This window comes from Pteropus alecto, unplaced genomic scaffold, assembly GCF_000325575.1.
Source record: "Pteropus alecto unplaced genomic scaffold, ASM32557v1 scaffold19, whole genome shotgun sequence".
Lineage (NCBI taxonomy): Eukaryota > Metazoa > Chordata > Mammalia > Chiroptera > Pteropodidae > Pteropus > Pteropus alecto.
In genome coordinates, this window is record NW_006442490.1 from 2,148,390 (window position 1) to 2,169,548 (window position 21,159).

General features: G+C 36.0%; 1 pseudogene; it reads left to right on the forward strand.

Annotated features, from left to right (window-relative positions):
- Positions 1 to 645: 645 nt before the first annotated feature.
- Positions 646 to 2,968, forward strand: LOC102891167 (annotated as a pseudogene).
- Positions 2,969 to 21,159: the final 18,191 nt, after the last annotated feature.

A 21,159-nucleotide genomic window follows, 5' to 3' on the forward strand; every position in this document is an offset into this window, starting at 1 on the left:
TCTTTGCTATGCAGCTATGTCCCTGTATTTTCTGGCCCCAACCTACAGCACTTTGTTCACACATCTATTAGAGTCTTACTTACATTATTGGGTAATTATCTATTAATGTGCTTGTCATCTGCACTAAACAATGAGTTCTCACAATCCAGGAACTGTGTTGTATTCATCCTGGTAACTGTAGGCCTTACCTGTATTGAACGTTCAGTATATAGAAGTTAACTTGAGTAAAGTTGTGATTTTGGATCAAAGATTTCACATGAGAGTGAGGTGGGTGGTGAGACATTCAATATGGTACTTATCCTTTGAATTAAAGAGCCCTTGTTTCTCTTTTTTTTTTTTTACTCTCTTGTTTTTTCAAATGGAAAATAAACCTTCAGATTTCAGGATTCCAGCTGGTTGTTGTGGATTTTATTACCCTGTCTTGTTCTGACACATCTAATTGCTCCCTAGTTGACCCCATAAATCTTCTCTCACCAAATGAGACTATCAAAGAAAGTAGTCAGGGTATTCTGACCAGTAGTCTGCAGGTACACTCTGATTGTCCATATTTATAAATGGCTCACAGGAAGCCACATTCATTTTCTACCTTTAATGAAACTTTAGTCAATGGGACCATCTGAAAGTTAATTTTTAAGGTTTTTAGTCATGACAAGGTAAATTTATACATGTTAGTAGCAAAGTGAGAGAAAGAAAGGTTCTAAGAAAAAAATTTAATGTAGTCTTGGGAATAGTCCATTACTTTTCAAGCAATAAGTAATATTTGTAGTAATTAATTTTATAGTAATCCATTTTATCCACAAATCCATTTAAAAGTGACAGTTAAAAGATGGCATCAATAATACTCTCTCTCCTGTACTTTAATGATAGCTGTAAATATAACTAGAAGTAGACCCTGATTTAAGAAAATCTAAGATAATAAAATCTGAGTTTATGAAACAGATAAATTGGAACCAACAATTATTTGTATTAAAGAAACATTTAATTACACTAAAAGGTTGCTGAGCTCATATTTTGTATGCTTTGCCACTATATTTACCTGAATCCTTTAAGTAATCTATATCTTTTAAAGTATTAGTTACATTCGATACAGGATAAAATCTTTTATTCTTGTGAGTCTAAATCTACATCTAAAACTTCCTGTTAGCTCAGGGACATATGACAGGTTTTGCTGTTAATAAACAATGATTCAATGAACGATCTTAAAAACCGACACCAAGTCTCTAATTTCTGTATTTCCTGGCTCAGTGAATGGTGCTATCATCTACCCAATTACCCCACCCAGAAACAAAGGAGTTTTATTGGGCACTTCCCTCTCCTTCACCCCCCACTCCACACACATCTAGTTAATCACCAAATCATGTTGATTCTTTCTCTTAATATATTTCTCAACTCTTCACTTATTTCTAACTTCCAGTGAGTCCTTTCTTACCTGAACCACTGTCACACCCTGGTTATTTGTCCTCCTGCATCTACTCTTGCTATCCTTCCCGCTCTCCACCAATTTCTTTGACACACAGCCAGAGTGATCTCATAATTTCATTTTCCTATTTATAACCCATAAATGCTGTCCTATTGCCCTAAAACTAAGTTCAACTCCATGACCTGGAATGCCATCCCAGACCTCCATGATGAATTTGAGTCAGGAGCCCCTCTATGAGTTCTTTTAGTACCCTGAAATCAGTTACCCTCTTGAAACAAATCTCAGCTTGAATTTAAATGTTTCCAGTTTGTCTCTCTTCTTGACTATGCTAAAGACTTTCGGAGGGCAGGGACTGTGTATCTTGTATCTCCAGGGCCAGCTCAGTCCCACTAAATGATTGTTGAATGAAGTAACAGCTACAATTGTCTGTACTTATATGTTTTTGTTTGTGATACTGGTTTGGATTGTGATACTGTTTGCACCTATTAGTGGCAAAGTCTGGGGAGGCAAATGGTTGATGCTCCTGAACTGCTTATAGTTACTAGTGATTAGGCAAGAAAGCAGGAAGATATTTTGCTTTCAAGAGCTGAGGAACTAACTAGTGGGTTCTTATTGCCAGTCCAGTGTGTTTACATAATGTTGGGAATTGTATATTTGGTATTGTGTGAAATCTTTTGAGTTCTGTATGAACACAGTATATCAATACTTTCTTGTCGAATTAGCAGAACTGAACAGTGAAACTTTCTTCTAGTCCTCTTCTCTCTAACTAAAGTTTTGTAGTTTGTCCAGCAAGATGTCAGATATATAGAAAAAGTAAAGAATTATTTTGTAAAGAAAAAAAAAAACAGGAAAAAATTGACCAACAAGTCTATATCAGAATTGTAAGATTTTTCCATTCCTCATCTCCAAAAATAGCATCCAGTTTCATAATTGAAGTTGTAGAAAATTGAGGCATCCCTGTCCCCACCAGAGCTGTATTATGACCATACCAATGAAATCTCATGGTTGGGATATGCCAATGTAAAGAAAGGACAAGTGAAAAATTATGTCAGTTGCAATAATAAGGTTGCATTAGTTTGTCACTCCTTTATAGTGAAGGAGTGATGGTGGCCAAGAAGATTGTTCACATGCCTAAACACCCCGAGCCGGCAGACAAGAATGTGCCTAATCTTCATGTCATGAAGTTCATGCGGTCTCTCAAATCATGAGGCTATGTGAAGGAACAGTTTGCCTGGAGACATTTTTACTGGTGCCTTACCAACAAGGGTATTCAGTTTCTCCTTGATTACCTCCACCTGCACCCTCCTACCCAAGATTGTGCCTGTCACTTTGTGCCACAGCCAGTCTGAGAGTGGCAGGCCAAGGCCTAAAGGTCTGGAGGGCAAGTGACTTGCGAGGCTTACACAAGGGGAAGCTGACAGAGACACCTCTGGACGGAGCTCTGTGCCTCGTGGTGCGGACAAGAAAGCCCAGGAGGGACTAAGTCACAACCAAATTCCAGTTTAGAGGTGGATTTAGTCGTGGACATGGTCAACCACCTCAGTAAAGTTGGAGAGATTATTTTGTGTTGAATTAACTTGTGGCCAGAGGAAAAAGAAAAAAAAAAAAAACGAAAAAAGAAATCATGGAGCTATATGATACATTTTAAAGATGTTTTAGCCCAATAGCTAAAAGTAATTGAGTATCAAAATAAAGATGCTTCAGGTATTTGTAAATTTTCTTTACCAGAAACTACTGTTTTTGATGGCTGCACTTAAATGATACCATCAAATCTCAATAGTAGACTTAGGACTGACTGCTATTAATCTTGCCTCAGTAATAAACAAAATGTGAAATGCACATGTCCTTTGACATCTCAATCCTCGGTCTAGGAAATTACTCCAGAAGCTTTTCAACCAAAGGCAAAAATAGCAAATGAAATTTATCTTTTTTCATTATAATGAAAAAAATTAGAAACAACACCAATGTCCAACCATAGGGAATTGGTTATGAAAATTAGAATTGACCTATACAACAGATAATAAAAGGGCTATTAAACATGACTTGTGGAAGAATATTTAGTGACACTTGAGAGAATATTTATAATATATTTTAAGTAAAAATAAAAACATATTGCAGAACAACATGTATATATGATCTCATTCTTGTATATACATATTTGTATGTGTTTTTAGAAACGTTTAGAAACAGGCCTCAAATGTATTTAAAATATGGTGGTTTCAATTGTTGAATCAAAGTGGTAGATGCATGAATGTTCACAGTACTATTCTTTAAACCTTTCTACATGTATGAAAAAATTCTAACAATAAAAAGTTGGAAGAAAAAAAGCAGACTAAAATCACTAAAATTTGGTGTGGACTGTGTGTCATATCGAAGGGTTCGCTGATTTGTAAGGAAACTGATCACATCCCAACTGTGTTTAAGTATCAAGTTATTGTAGAACTATCGTTGTCAGTCTGTCCAACTACCAGTGGGAGAAATTTCACAATTCCATGCCAGCTCTCCATTCCCCAATGAGCACATCACTTGTGAGCATGTATAATGCATGCCAACTGAAGATTCAGACTTTGAAAATGTCTCCTACTTAGCTCTACACAACATCACAGGACTCAGAGGACATAGAGAAGTTGCCTGGCTAAAATAATCACAGACTTTAATTTTTTAAACACCCAACAAGGACTTTAGTAAATCTGATAGTTGGCTGTTTATGAAAAATAAATGACAATGATGACATCATGACAACAGAACCCAAATAATATACTCCCTTTTCAAACACAAGTGTTTCAAAATAAAAAACTAAAGTTTCTATCTGACAGACCAAAAGAAAGCCTCACTTTTTTACCGAAGTCTTTAATAGTGAGATTGTATTTTCATATATGAGACTGGACATTTATAAATCTTTTTTTTTTCTGAATTGTTATTTATGTTGTTTCCTTACTTTCAATTGGGATATTTGTTTGTTATTTAATCATAGAGCTTTTCATATATTATATCTAATAACCCTTTATTACATTCTAGTTATGCCTTCAGTTGCTTGTATGAGGCTCACCCACATTAGGGAAGGTAATTGGCTTTATTTGGTCTATCAATTTGTCCCCAGTTTTATTGAAATATAATATTTACATTGTACAATTCAATGAGTTTTTAAAATTATAGTTGACATACAATAATATACTAGTTTCCACTGTATAGCATAGTGATTAGAGCTCAAGTGATCACTCCACTAAATCTAGTACCCTTCTTCCCCTTACATATTTATTACAACATTGTTAACTATTTTCCCTGTGCTGCACTTTATATCTCCATGACTATTTTCTAACTATCCATTTGTAGTTCTTAATGTCTTTGCCCCTTTTCACCATCTCTCCCAAACACCCTCCCGTTTAGTAGCCCTCAAAATATTCTCTGCATCTATGAGTTTGTTTCCATTTTTATTGTTATCATTGTTTATTTTGTTCTTTAGATTCTGTATGTACGTGAGATCACGTGGTATTTGTCTTTATCATTTAGCGCAATACCATCTAGGTCCATCAAGGCAATATCTTTTTACATTCCCTTCCTTGTAGATTGTGTGTGTCTTTTAATATGAAGTGAGTCTCTTGTAGGCAGCATATGTAGGGGTCTTGTTTTATTATTCGTTCAGCTACTCTATCATTTGGATGGAGCACTTAATTCTTTTCCATTTGAGGTCATCGTTGATATGTAGTTATTACCATTTTTATTCATGATATTGATACATGTTTTTTTTTTCTTAAAGAAGTCCCTCCAACATTTCTGTAATAGCGGCTTCCTGTCGATGAATTCCTTTAGCTTATTTTTGTCTGGGAAGCTCTTTATCTGTCCTTTGACTCTAAATGATAGCTTTACTGGATAAAGTATTCTTGGTTTGTAGATCTTGGGTTTTCATCATGTCAAATATTTTGTGCCAAACCCTTCTATCCTGCAAAGCTTCTTTTGATAAATCAGCTGCCAGTCTTATGGGTGCTCCCTTGTAAGTAACTAACTGCTTTTTTCTTGTTGCTTTTAAGATTCTCTCTTTGTATTTAACCTTTGGCATTTTAATTATAATGTGTCTTGGTGTGGGCCTCTTTGGGTTCATCTTTTTTGAGACTCTCTGAGTTTCCTGGGGTTATACGTCTATTTCTTTCACCAAGTTAGGGAAGTTTTCCAACATTAATTCTTCAAACAGCTTTTCCACTTCTTGTTCTCCCTCTCCTCCTTCAGGTACCTCTATTGCATGAATGGTTTTACACTTAATTTTGTCCCAAAGACCCCTTAAATTATTATTGTATTCTTGGCTTCTTTTTTCTTGCCATTCTGATTGGGTGACCTTGGCTTCCCCAACTTCTATATTGGTGGTCTGATCTTCTTCTTTATCTACTCTGTTTATTCTGTCTAATATACTCTTCATCTCAGATAATGTGTTCTTCATTTTTGATTGGTTCCTATCTATAATTTCCATTTTCATTTCTATGTTTTTTTATCTCTTTGTTAAAGTTCTCATTGACTTCATCTACATTTCCCCTAAGTTCACTGAACATCTTTATTATTAGTGTTTTGAACTCTGCATCTGTTAGACTGCTTGACTCCATTATTCCTGGATCTCTGTTATATTTTCTCATATGGTTTCTGCTTCTTTGTCTTCCCATTTGGCTGCCTTTCTGTGTCTGTTTCCGTGTCCTAAACGAAACTCTTAAGTCTCCCGGTCTTATTAGTGTGACTTTGTGTAGTAGGTGTCCAGTGGCACAGTCTTTAGAAGAGTTCAGCTGCAGGCCAATTTTAGCCCCAGCCTGTGTCCCTCCGGGCCACCTGTTAAGGTTCAACAAGCAATCCACAGACGCTGTGCTTACAGTTGTTTCAGGAAACCACACCAGAAATTGAGGTCAGCTGCCACGAGTGTGGTTCTTGGAGCTTGCTCTGCAAATTGCACAGGACTCGCGGAGGACGCACCTGGATGTGGCTTGGGTAGGGCTGTGAGTTGGGAGAGGCAGAGTTTCAGGGAATCCTCTGGGTGGAGTGACCTCTCTTATCCAGTTTGATGACTTCTAAGCTATGGCAGCACTGTGTTTGCACACTGGGAGTGGGGAGGGCTCCACAGAGGAACAACGGATACCACCAGCACTTCTGCCCGAGAGAAAGCCTCGCTTTTGGCCTTTGCTCCAACAACTCGGTGTCCACCTATAAGTTCCTGGTGCTCCCCCAAGCAGCTGACCAGACACTGGTGCTCATAGTGAGTAAGTCCATCACCAGGAAAGTCCGCTTGCCTACATGGCCCCTTTAAGAGGTGTCTGCAGCTGTTGGCTGCCGCAGCCTCTGTCCCACTCAGCCACTTGGGACCAAGTAGCCTCACATCCTCGCCCCATCCTACCACCTCCCATTGCAGAGTGATTTGTTATTTTTCTCCTTAGTTGTAGGGCTTGTTAATCTAGACCCCAGATCTGTTTGCTGTTTGCTCCTCGTTTCTGTCACAACTTTGATGTGGTCGTAAGAGCAGATGAACAAAGCTTCTGTTATCTATACCATTTTGACTTCTCTCTGATTTCCCCCTAGTTTGACATTTACTTTGACCATGGTGTTCCTACTGTGTATAAATGTTTTTCATTCTTACATATTCACATCTATCCATCTTTTATAGCTTCTGCCTTTTACGTCATCTTTGGAAAGCATTCTCTACTGTAAGATTATACTCACCTATAGGTTCCTCAAGTATTTTTAGTGTTTCTTTTATTTTCTTTATCATATTTAAACCTTTAAATTATGTGTAATATATTTTTCTTTAAGACATAAGATAGGATTTAACTTAATTTTCCCCCTAATGACTAGCCATTTGTTCCAGTATCAATTATTGACAAATTCTTCCTTTTCCTCCACCTTCATCGTATACTTTCTCTGTATGCCAATGAAAGGAAAAGGTTGCTTATTTTAATTTGTTTTTAAAAGGATACCAGCATTCTGATGTGTATGGGCTGTAACTCATCCTTTGTATATAAATCCAATAGTAGTTTCCCTCAAAAATTAACTTTGTAATTTACATGTCTAATATTTGGTTCTTCTTCTAACACTGGTATACATACAAACAGAAATCTAACATTTTGTGCAAAATATTTAGATTAGATTACATCTATATTAAAATTTTTGGCAAGTAACTTCAATGTTATTAAAAATTATGTTTGCAAGCAGACATGTGAATATTATTGTACACTCGGAATCTGTGTGGAATGATTTTTCATACTACTTCAAGATTTCCCAACAGCCTACAGACACCATATCATCAGCTACAGAACGTGACATTTAATTACATCAATGTATAATTTTTAATGTGCCCAAATCCATGAAAACTCATCTTGAGAAAATAGCCAGCAATGTGGCTTTATTATATTTCTTAATAGGAATATAGTCATCAGCAAGTTTCAAATCATTTGGCCAAGTAATCTTTACTATCTTTCAAGGCTTACTTTTTTCTTTATTTATTAATTAAGAAAATGAGCCTAAGAACTCAATGCCAGTGACCAATTAGAAAAACGTAGTCAAGCATGCTGTATAATTCAGAAAACTCACCTGAGCCTCAGAATAATAACCAAACTGCTCAACTCTTATAAGAAAAATGTCAGAGACATTTTCCCTCTATTATCAAGTTCCTTGTTGACACTTTTGAAGTTATTTCTTGGCAAATAGGCCATAATAGTACTACTACTTTTTTATTTCTATGGAATATTACTATATATAAAACTCTTTTGTCTCTTATAGACTTTAAACATTGTGTCATGACTTGGGCCATTCATGGAGACTACATATAAGAATAATCATTGAACCGGGAGGATGCCTGAGTTCTAGTTTTGGCTCTATTTATTTCTAACTTATTCTACGTCCTTGGGCAAATCAGTCCCATCTTTAGGCCACATTCTTTTTTTTTTTTTTTTTTTCCTAAATCTGCAAAATGAAGAGGTTGCTTATGTGAGTTTAAGATTTCTCTTAGTTTTAAAAATTCACCTTTTAGGTTCTCTCATACAATTGCAAAAGTTTATTTCTCCACAAAAACTACCTACAGGTAGAATCTGACAGATTTTGCCATACACATTAAGTGGAACAAGCACACACAGATGTGGGTATGTACTAGCATGCCCAAATGTGATTTTATGGGTGGTACACAATTTTCCTTATCAATTATAGAATGATTTATTGATTGTCACTAAGTATGGCAGCTACACACAAAGCAAGCCGAGGAAATTCCCAAAAGGCTTGGCTTTCCTTTTGCTTTAAAAGTACACAAAATACATGCTGCACCCTATTTCACCAGGCACATATCTAACAGACTTATAAAAAGGCAAAATGTGGTTTTCATATAGAATCCAGACACTGATTATTAAATCAGACAAAACCAACAATTCAAAAAAAAAATCCTTACTATTTCATACTTAAGTTCAGGACGTTGAATTCTATTTTTACAAATAAAAAATCATTTATTAGTATAAGAGTCTGAGACTCTACAGTTCCTATTAAAATGAACAAGAATAAGATGAAAAGATTGTCTTATTGATTATTTACTTCATATGGAAAAGAATGTGGGTGGTAGACTTGAATATTGATCAGGGACCAAACAGGGCTACGAAAGTGAAATTCCATGTCTCTGTCCTCATTACTTTTTCAATTTCTCCATATTGCACTTCCTACTTTGCACAATACTTCAAAATGAAATGTCCATAGTTAATCCACAAAGCAAAGGACAATTCTAAGACATTAAAAGTAATATTAGATCATTGGTTTATAAATTGAAAATTTACATATTAATCTCTAATTAGATCCTTGCTTATAAATCAAAGTAGTGGTTTTGTGACTCCAGAATATGTGCCCTTCAACAAAAGAATCCCTCTAAAATAAAGAAAAAACTCTGGACCATAGAATTTGAATCAGATATTATTTTCACATCTGCTCTTGTCCATTACATTGCCTTTTTTGTGAGGCCAAAATCATGGGGCAGTGAAGATTTTTCTAGTGAAGCCTGATACCTTTGTATTTACAGAGGAGAGAGAGAGAACTATAACTATTTGCTAGGCAAGTTAGGCCAAAATATACCTGCCCCTAGCTATGCGGAAATGGAAAGCAAAATGGATTTGAATTATATATTTTCTGAGTCTCGGGAAACTACCTTGCTTCTTGACATTTTAGTAATCGTTAACACAGTTGGTGACAGTTGGTGACAGGATAAGTTTGCACATTTGGGAATTTTCTCTGTCATATCTGAAGCTAAGATCAAGTTTATCCTATTGGTCTTCCCAAAAGGTCTACTAAGTACTCTATGTACTATTACTCCTATTTCACAGAAAAAATAAAAATTAAAAAAAAAACAAAAAAACTACTTATGCCTAGCTAGGTTACATAGCTTGCCCAGAATTAATGAACCAGGAAGTAAGATAGCCAAAATTTGTAACCCATAGTCTGTTGAACACTTGCCCTCCACTATAGGACAACTTGATATTTAGCTATGATAGAAACTTTTAAAATATGCCTTTTATAGACACTTTGCAGAATATCTTCTCTGATGGGAAGAAAATATATACAGCAATGTAATCATATTACTATACTCAAAAATATATATGGGCTAACTGAGGAGGAGAAGCAGCAGATTATATACTTGGGAACGTTCTTCATTATCTGAAACAAAATTCTGTGAAACAACACCTTATCATGTTATTTTAGCTATCTGCACATTTTTCACATTTAAGTATACAATTAATGTTTCACCAATGAGTAAAATGTACTTACTTCAAAAGGCTTTTTCAGTTCTATAACACCTAGAACTTTGATCCAGGGATAATTAAAATAGCTGACATTTATTGAGTGCTTGCTATGATCCAGACACTATTCTAAGCATGTTTTCCTATATAATTTTATCTAACTTTCACAATCACCATGTACTGTTACCGTACACATTTCAGAGATGAAGTAACTCAAAAATTTAAGTACTTGTCAGAGATCTAACAGCCGCAGAGTGGCAAAGGTGATATTCCAATCTAGGTCCTACTTAAGAGACTTAACTCAGTAGGACTAACTTCCAGGAAAGCCAGCAAAACTAGAATTCATCCAAAATATTTTTTCAAATAATATAGGCATTTGCAGTATTCATTCATTTAACCAAGAAGCTAGTTGTTAAATAACTTCTGTTACCTGTCTTAGTTAACAGATAACTTTATATAACATTGGTAAAGATCCTTACCCTTGCCTTTATTTCTCTGATAGCTATAAAACCACTCCATGTCTGTAACTCTTCAACTGTACCCTTGTCTGGTATTGAAGCAAGTTAGCTAAGTCCTGAGATACTTTGCATGATACAAAAATCACATCTCCTGCTGCCTATAAAACAAAATACAACAACAAAATTTGATGAGTCTCTTTGCCAGCCAAATTAAATGTCAGTGCCTTAGCATAGAGTTCAAGAGCCTCCATAATCTTTTCCCATAAAGTCTTCTGTGGACTTCTTCATGGAGCCCATGTCAATAAATTCAGCTTAATCCAACTTTATGTTCCACCATTATTACATATTCTTAGTATTTATTCCCACACATGTTTTTTGGATTTCTGTCTGTATATATTAGAAAATACAAGTAGTCCTTTTGGAGTTTTGGGCATCTCCTCATGATCAAGCATTGTACCTCACCTGTAGGGGCCTGCTACTATTTGAGTCCAGAAGCGAAGACCTAGAAGCAAAGAGGAGTGGTGGGAGTAGGTCTTAAGGAGAATCAACATTGCCTTTGTTGATCAAGGGAGAATCAAGGGAGGTCGTTAAGGTTTCCTCAGGTAATTCAGGTGAAGATAGACAGGTCCACACCACTGTGGATAAAGATGCCACTGCCACAGGGGATAGAAATATCATTTCTGTTAGAGGGTGGAGACCTCTTTACTGATAAAAAAAAAAAATCTCGTCAGAACTTAGGGGCTCAATGTCCTCAACTTCATCAAGATCTTTTCATATGTTCTCATTTCAACTTTTGGGATTTCATTCTTTCCCAATCAATGCCTTCACATAAACAGTAGACACCATAGGAGGCTGAGTGTTCTACTTGCACTGTAATTCAGCCAGTTGCAAGACAAAGCACTGGGTCTGATTTTCAGCAATTTCATCTCTGCAGCTATGGGAGATATGAGTCTCCTTTAGGGCACACGTAGAATCTTTTAGGTCATTTATGCATCACTTGAGCTGAAATTTGAAACCTTTTTTATTCACCACTTTGCACAGGAACATTAGGAGCAACCAACCAACATCATTGTACTTGTTTTCCAAAAATATTCAAAAGTATTATATTCAGAGTCACCTAGTTCCTTGCTTCTTCTAAGTGGTTGACCAGGAGTATCTAATGGTGATATTTTGTATATCTCTATTGCCAGATCACACCACGGACAATCAATGTTCTCTTTACTACTGGAAATAGAGTCATTAGTATCTTTATATCTAATCAGATTAGAGAATCAATTCCAGAAATCCAAAAACCAATTCAGAGCACTCATCCTTAATGTTTTGCTCCTCTAGAACCACTCAGGGTACTAAAACCCGTCTAAGACCAATTTGACAACATAGTTATGTTGTAGCTTCTTCAGTAACACTAATTTTTAAAAATATTATTTTATCACTTTCCTTATTCACATGATATGCCTTACCAACATTTACCCTTGCCCTCGTTCTTGCCCCCACCCCTGCCCTCACCCCCCTTATTAAAAAGAAAACACAGCAGTTGTTTGATTTTCCATTCTAATTCGATTATTTATTTTTTTCTCTTCCAAGACTAAAAATGTCAGTGTGTACTTCAAATACCTTCCCATTGACTTCATCCTTCTTTTTATCTGCACCAGACATTATCTTGATATAAAGAATTATCTTGTCTTTTTTTCCCCCTTAAGTTACCCAGTCCAACGTTTTAATGGAATCGTTAAGTATTCAAAGATAATTGTTGTGATTTTTTAATTATAAAAAGAGTAACATTCAATAATATTTACAAATTGTTTTCCCCAATATAATATCCTGAAAACCAGCACGACCTTCACAAAGTCCTGGAAGATATATTCAGTTAAAAGAAAAATAAAATAAAGATTGAAAGGAGGAGAAAGAAGAAGGAGGAAAGGAGGGAGGGAGAGATTGAAGGAAGGACGGAGGAAAGAAAAAGAAAGAAAGAAAGAGAGAGAGAGAGGGAGAAAGGAAGGAAGGAAGGAAGGAAGGAAGGAAGGAAGGAAGGAAAGAAGGAAAGGAAAGAGAGAAAGAAAGAGAAATAAGGAAAGAAAGCTTAAAGAACACTTAATTCACATTGCCAAAATTCTCAATATCTTCTACTTCAGTTATCAGAGCAAATGAGAACAACTGTTACATCAGATTCGTGGTTATCTATTTATTTCAATTACCTTAGGGCAATAATCTACATTCACCTGGTGCTAGGGTAGATTCAATTTCTCCCTTCTTCCCTCCCTCCCTTTTTTCCTTCCTTCCTGCTTTCCTTCCTTTCTTCTTTCCTTTCTTCCTTCTTTCCTTACTTTCTTCCTTCCTTCCACAATTATTTAATGTTGATTTCTCTAAGCATAACACTATGCAAGATACTATGAAGGATATAAGGAAATTTAATGGAAGGCTAATTTCTGTTAATGTTCTAAAAACTATTAAATGCCTTTTGTGGAAACAAGATACACACAAGTTTAATTAAAGTTTGTCTGGCTTAGGGTGATTCATACTTCAGAGGACCTAGTTCTGTGAAGTTCAGATCATGTGACACTCTTGTGAAGCATTAGTTGCTGAGATACAACAAAACAAAACAAACAACAACAAAAATGGTACTTTTAAAATTCACTGTATTCCTTCCGCCCCCTCCCCCCGCCCCGCAAACTCCCCATTTTGAATTTGAAAGACATACTTTGGACTCCCATCAAATATTCTAATTATTTTTGTTGAATGTTGCTCAACTTTTCAAAGCGTGCACTATATCCATTTATTCCTTTATCAAACAAATTTTTATTGCATACTTACCATGTGCCACACACTATCCTTGGTGTTGGTGATACAGCAGTGAATGAAGAAGACAAAAATTCCTGTTCTTTGAGAGCTTGACTTTAGCAGGAGGAGATAAACAATAAATCAAATATATAAACGAACAAGGAAAATCTCAGGTATGTGACATACAGTTATGAGAAAATTTAGCACTTTCCTTCTCAGTCTGAGTGAGGAAAGGTGTGAATCCCACATATTAGCTATTTTTTTTTGTCCCATCACCGTAGGATAAAAGGAGAAAAGAACTATTAATGGTTTCCTTTTTCTCACTTTGTTCTACATCTTTACTGTTAACAGACTCTATCCACAATACCCAACCCTCCTATTTGAGGTATGTTTTCATAGATTCATAGATTCATCAAAATATAGGCTTTCCCCCCAAGATTCCAGTAACCAGATTGTACTGAGGTTGTATCATTAGTATCGAAATCTTGCCAGCTAAGTCAGATTCCACTCATTTGATAACATAAGCAATATAACCTTTGACAGATATCTTAAATTCTTCTGCGAACTCACATGAGTGTTGATAGTTAATGAGAAATTACTCCTGGTTGTCAGTGACCGTATCAGTTAGCAGAGTTTAGAATCCACAACTGCAGGCCCTAGAGAGGTCCACTATGGTCAGCTCTGAGACTGGAACTGTATTTAAATCACCATAATCACGATCTCTCCCAAAACATCAATGGAACTGAAAATCTACTATGCTTGATGTTGGTGATGCTGAAATACAATAGGGCACCCTGATGCTACTACTCTTGCAAAGTGAGAACACTCTCTCCGTTATTAAGATCAGTTAGGGAGGCTGTCCACAGCTAATTTCCACTCCTGACATATTCTGTCAGGGTGATATCCTGAATCATCTCTCTTCTCTAAGAACAGGATCTTTGGGAGGATCTGCCGACATTATAGATTTCTTATTCTTTTATTCTAAAATCTCTCTGGGAAACTGTTTTATTTCCTTCTGCAATATGGCCTTGATTATGGGCATTCCAGTCCATAAGACCATCCAGAAGGTGAATATAGGGTGAATTATTTGACTTGAGTAAGCTCTTCAGCCCCTGTAATGAAATGTTGCTGTTGGATTTTTGGCTACCTAGCACCTTGATTTCCTTATGGAGAATTATCTCTGTTTCATTATCTGCTGTCTTGGTGTATTTTTGCCCAAGTGGTGGTCACATAACTGAAGCTAAGCCAGTTAGACTCTCCTAAGGATCTTAATCTTGAAAAGAAATACCTAATGGTAGGAAAATGGCCGAAATTCAATTATTTCAGTGTGCTCACCCTGACAAGACTATTGAGTAGTTCCTGATTCCTACTCCTGACACTGCTTATTTGAACATTTTTTAAAAATTAATTTATTTTTTAACTTGAAGAAATGATTTCAATTCCCCCCCACCTCTCCTTCCCCCTTCCCCATCCCCTCTGGAAACCACTAGTCCACTGTCCATGTCCATGAGTCTTTGTTTGTCCTGTTTGTTGGCTACTTTTAGATTTATATTCCACATATAAATGATATCACGTGGTTTTCAACTTTTTTTGTTTGGCTTATTTTGCTTAGTATGATTATTTCAAGGTCCATCCATGATGTTGCAAATGGCAGTATTTTACTTAGGATTTTTACATCTGTGTTCATGAGATATATTGGTCTGTAGTTTTCTTTTTTTGTGTGTTACCTTTACCAGGTTTTGGTATCAGGCTAATATTGGACTCAAAAAAATGAGTTGGGAAGTATTGCCTCCTCTGTGATTTTTGGAAGAGTTTGAAGAGAATAGGTATTAAATCTTCTTTGAATGTTTGGTAGAATTCAATGGTGAAGCCATCTGGTCCTGGACTTTGACTTTTTGGTAGGTTTTTGATGATCGTTTCAATTTCCATAGTGCTGATTGGTCTATTTAGATTTTCCAGTTCTTCTTGATTCAGTCTAGGAAGGTTGTATTTTTCTAAGTACTAGCCCATTTCTTCTAGGTTATTAAATATAATGTTAAATACGTTTTCAAAGTATTCTTGTATGATCCTTTGTATTTCTACGATTTCACTCATAATTTCCTCTCTTTCATCTCTGATTTTCTTTATTTCTGTCTTTTCTCTTTTTTTCTTTAGTAAGTCTAGCCAGGAGTTTGTTAATTTTATATACCTTCTCAAAGAACCAGCTCTTTTTTGTATTTATTATTTCTATTTTTTTGTTTTGTTTTCAATTTCATTTATTTCGGTTTTAATTTTGATTATTTCTTTTCTTCTGCTGACTTTAGGCTTCATTTGCTCTTCCTTTTCTAGATTTTTTTAAGATGAAGTGTTTGTTTATTTGGGCTCGTTCTTTTTTGAGATTGCTTTGTAATGATAAAAACTTCCCTCTTATGACCGCTTTTGCCATGTCCCAAAAGTTTTGATATGTTGTACTATCATTATGATTCGTTTCTATGTATCTCTTGATCTCTCTTTTTATTTCTTCTCTGACCCAGTTATTCTTCAGTAGCATGTTATTAATCTCCATGTATTTGTGGTTATTTCTGCTTTCTTTTTGCAGTTGATCTCTAATTTCAAGGCATTATGATCAGAGAATATAATTGGTATGATTTTAACTCTCTTATATTTGTTGAGGCTATCTTCGTATCCTAGTATGTGGTCGATCCTTGAGAATGTTCCATGTGCACTAGAAAAGAATGTATAAGCAATTGTTTTGGTATAGAAGGCTCTGTAAATGTCTATTATGTCTAGGTGGTCTAATGTGTAATTTAAGGATGTTATTTCCTTACTGGTTTTCTGTTTAGATGATCTGTCTATCTCCAACACTGGGGTATTTGAGTCCCCTACTACGATAGTGTTTTGGTCTGTTTTACCCTTTATTTCTGTTAGTAATTGCTTTACATATTTTGGGGATCCATGATTGTGAGCTTAGATATTAATAAATGTTATGTCTTCTTGGTGCATGGTTTCCTTTATCATTATGAAGTTTCCCTCACTATCTTTCTTTACTTTTTTATTTTGAAGTCTATTTCATTTGATATTAGTACCGCTACTCCCACTTTCTCTGAAAGCCATTTGCTTGAAATATAATTTTCCACCTTTTCACTTTGAGTCTATAAGCTTGGATGTGTCTCCTGGAGGCAGCATATGGTTGGTTTTCTTTTCTTTTTTTTTGATCCGATCTGAAACTCTGTGCCTTTTTATTGGTGAGTTCATTTAGGGAGATTATTGAAATATGAGGTCTTCTTATAGCCATTTTATCTTATACTTTCTGGTAGTTTAGTGTTTCCATTGCTTCCTTGTCCATGTGTTTCTGTTTTCTTTATTTTGGTTGGCTTTTGTGGGTTTTTCCTCCGGTCTTTCTTGTTTTATATTATATACTTCAGTTCTGATGCTTTGGTGTATGGTTTTCATTATGAATATGTAAAGGATAGTTATATACATATATATACAGTCATCCATTTTCTTCTGTGTGTGCCTTATCTCTATTCCCCTTTGTGAATTTGGATCTTTGAATCCTCCTCTTTTCTGTTATTGTTGTCTCAATTTGTCCCTATGTATGCTGAACTTTCATTACTATCTTGTTATAGCAAATCTCTTCTTATTGTTTAAGCTTGTAATGTCCCATTCTTAGTAAGGGTTGCACTCTTCTGCTTTGATTTGCCAGATAGTCACCTTCTCCTAATTATGTATTTCTTTTCATTTTGTATTAGCTGATCTGACCTCTGTCAGTATTTCCTGTAGTGCAGTCCTTGTAGTGGAGAATTTCCTCAATTTTTGTGTAGTGGAGAATTTCCTCAATTTTTGGAAAGTTCTTTATTTCTCCTCTAAAGGAGAGGTTAGGGGTATACATTATTCTTGGCTGGTAATTCCTTTCCTTTATTAGTTTGAATATTTGATTCAACTCATTTCTGGCTTGTAAGGTTTGCGCTTAGAAGTCAGAGGATAATCTAATGAGTTTTCCTTTATAAGTTACCGTTGTCTTCTCCTTGGCTGCCCTGAAATTCCGTTTGTCATTGATTTTTGATAATTTGAACACAATATGTCTTGGAGAATGCCTTTTTGGGTTGATATAATTGGGTGTTCTATTGACTTTTTGAATTCCAAGCTCCAGCTCATTCCTTCAATTTGGGAAATTCTCATCAACTATTTGTCTGAAAATGCTTTCTAATCCCTGCTCCTTTTCCTTCTCTTTGAGAATGCCCACTATTCTTATGTTTCCTCTCCTGACGCTGTCAGCTAGTTCTTGTATTTCTCTTTCATTATTTTTCATTCTTCAGTTTCTGTCTTCTTCCTTCTGATTTATTTCTAAATTTCTGTCTTTGATATCACTGATCCTTTCCTCCACTTGGTCGAGTCTATTTCCCAAACTTGTTATTTCATTTTTCAACTCTTGTGGTGTGTTCTTTATCTCCAGAAAGTCTATTCATTTCTTTTTGAGGGGTTCAATCTCCTTGCTAAAAAACTCATTCTGCTCATCTAGTTGTTTTCTTTTTAATTCCTGAAATTTGTTGATATGATTTGTTTCGGATCTCTTTGAGTTTTTTCTGAAGTACCATTCTGATACTCTGTCATTTAAGTCACTTATTTCTATGTATATAAGCTTGTTTTCTGGAAATTTTTCTCTTTCTTTCTGAGATGCCTTGTCACTTTGCTTGTTCACGGTGTTTAATAGACTACTTCTTAGCCTGGACATTAATGGAAGTGTATTCTGACTTTTTTTTTTTGAAAGATTTATTATATAATGGTCCCTAGCCTGTTGCAAAGAAGGTGTTTTTCTTTTGGTTTCCAGGAGGAGATGTCTAAGCCTCTTGGATCTCTGCTTTATATAAAGTCTTAATAATGTCTTTCTTTTTCTTATACATGTTTAATCACACTCACTACCCTCAGTCGCAGTTCCTGTTAGTGTTAGCAACAGTTTTGGTAGCATTTGCTGAGATTCCCCTAGGGCTCCGCGGCATTTTGTCTCTAGAGTATGGGGGGAAGGGCTCTCTGGGTTGGACGACAGCAACTGATAAAAATCCAGTTGATTTTTATCAGCCGTGGTTGCAAAACCGAGCCTGAGGCTCAGCCTCGGTTTTGCAGCCATGGCTGATAAAAATCAACTGTTATTTCTCTGCTGTCCCCGCTTTTCTGCCATCTCCTTTTCTCTGCCTTCTGCCTTGATGACTGGGCACTGCCGCCCACCAAGTGGAGTTCACAGCACTCCCAAGCAGGGCTGTTCAGGGAAGTTGGCACACCTTCTCTCTTCCACTTCCTCTTAGAGGGAGCTCCAGAGGCTGCGACAGATAGTTTCTTTTTTTCTCCCAGTCCATCGCCTGACACCTGGGATTCTGACCTGTGGTAGCTCTTATGCGCTGATCCCATGCTCAGACGTGCTGGTGTGCAGTTTGGGTGTTTTTTGTTGAATTTTATATGTTCAACTTATTGTCGTTTCAAGGGGAGAGATCCGGGGACATCTCTCATTCCACCATGTTTCTTTCTTTTCTTTCTTTCTTTCTTTCTTTCTTTCTTTCTTTCTTTCTTTCTTTCTTTCTTTCTTTCTTTCTTTCTTTCTTTCTTTCTTTCTCTTTTTAGAGCTTGATTCTCTGTTGATACTACAGGCTGCATTATATAATTACAATAAATTGATTTTCTATTTAAATTAGCCAGAATTGGTTTCTGTTGCTTGCAGCCAAGAAACCCTAACCAATAGAGTCTGAATATAAATCAGTTAATGTAAAGAAATATGGGGCAGAAAAGGTATCTCCATTCACTGGAAACATTCGATCCAAATGCCTTCCTCCCCAATCAAAACACCTTATTACTAAATGTCAGAGACTGAACATCTTTTAATGGTATTGTACTCTATACCTTCATTTCATAGATAAACTAAGACCCAGAGAAAGGAAGAGACTTATCAAAGATTGGTCATCCAATTTATAAGCATTAAATGTCTATTGAGCACAGGCATTGCCATAAGTGCTGAGGGCATAGGAGTTAAAAATTTAGATGGAGCCCATTGACAAATGAATATATAAACAAAACGTGACACACACACACACACACACACACACACACACACACACACACTAAAACTGGAATATTTCTGCCTTAAAAAGGAAGTTTTAGTATATCTTTCAAACTTGTAGATATTCTGCTAAGTAAAATAAACCAGGCACAAAAAGAGAATTATTGTATGATTCCACTTATATGAGTACTTAGAATAGTCAACTTCATAGAGAGTAGAATTGCAGCTCCTAAGGGCTGGGGAGAGGAATAAATGGAGAATTACCATTTAATGGTTACAGAGTTTAAGTTTAATGACAAAGTTCTGTAGATGAATAGTGCTAATGGTAGCACAAGCCTGTGAATGTACTGAATGCCACTTAAAAATGGTTAAAATGATAAATTTTATGCATGTGTATTTTACTACAATAAAAAAGAAAGAAAGAAAAGAAAAAAAAAACAGACACAAGTATTTTCCTTAGGGAGCTCAAAGTCTTCTATGGCATATAAGCTTTGTATGTAAATAATTGACAATTTATGGTTGAAAGTGTTAGGCACCAGAGAATAAGCATTGATAAAGTGCCCTGGGTGGGAAAATTTTTGTTAGATATGTTAGTTGAGCTGGCTGAGGAAGGATGCATTGGAAATAGAAGGAAAGATAATCTAGGCAAAATGTATAGGCAAAACATATCCTAGGGATGGGGCAAAGATTGTGTGGGAGAAGGATGAATAACCCCATTGGATTGTCATCAAAGGGCCATAAAACAGAGTAGTAGGACATGTGGTTGGAAAATTTATTTAAGTCAAATAAAGGAAGGTCTTGAAAGCCAGACTAATAAGCATAGTGAATGAAGAAAATTAATAGTCATGGAAATTTTTGAAACACAGGAATGAACTAGCACAATTAAATTGCAAATAGAGAGAAAGGAATCAATAACAGAGATTTTGGGAATGTAGAATTGAGAAGATTTTAATGTGAATGCCAAGGAAGATGGAGGAATGAAAGATGATTTCAGGTAACTGGAAGGGCTGTACCTTCAAAGAAAGAATAAACACAGGAGAATGGATACTGTCTAGTAATATGTTGATTTTATCTGGGGATATTCTGCATTTGAGGTACTGGTGAGGCATCCAGAAATGAGGGCTAGAGAATGGCAAAAAGGACAGTGGTAAAGATTTTGTAATCGTCTTTATGCAAATAATATTTGAAGGCATGAGTTTGACTAGCTCATCCACAGACAAGAGAAAGGCTGTGGGCAGAGCCTCTCAGAATTCATTCATTTAGGAAAGGAAAGGAAAGGGTCAGAGAAAGAGAGGGGGCACACACAAACAGAACTGACAAAGCCCAGACTTTTGATTTTGTGCTGTGTTTTCCATACTGCTACCAGGGTAGTTTTTTCCAAAATACAAACAGGATTACCTGATACAATGTTTAAAAAGGCAGATTTCCAGCCCCGCCCCAAGGATTGTGAATTATATACTTGAGGAATCTTTATTTTTCAGAGAGTGGATGGAAAAAGTAAAGCTCATAAAAAAGACTGAAGAAGAGTATTAAGAGAGGAGAAATAGGAGTACAGTGTTGAGACCGTTGTTTCTCAAAGTATTCTTTAACTTTATCAGGATCACCTGAAGGACAAGTTAAAATGAAAATTCCTGAGCTCCATTCCAGACCTACCAAATCAGTCTCTGGAGGTGGGATCTAGGAAATATGCATTTTAAATAGTGATTCCTGTTTGGGAGCTACTGGCTTTGGCATCTTGGG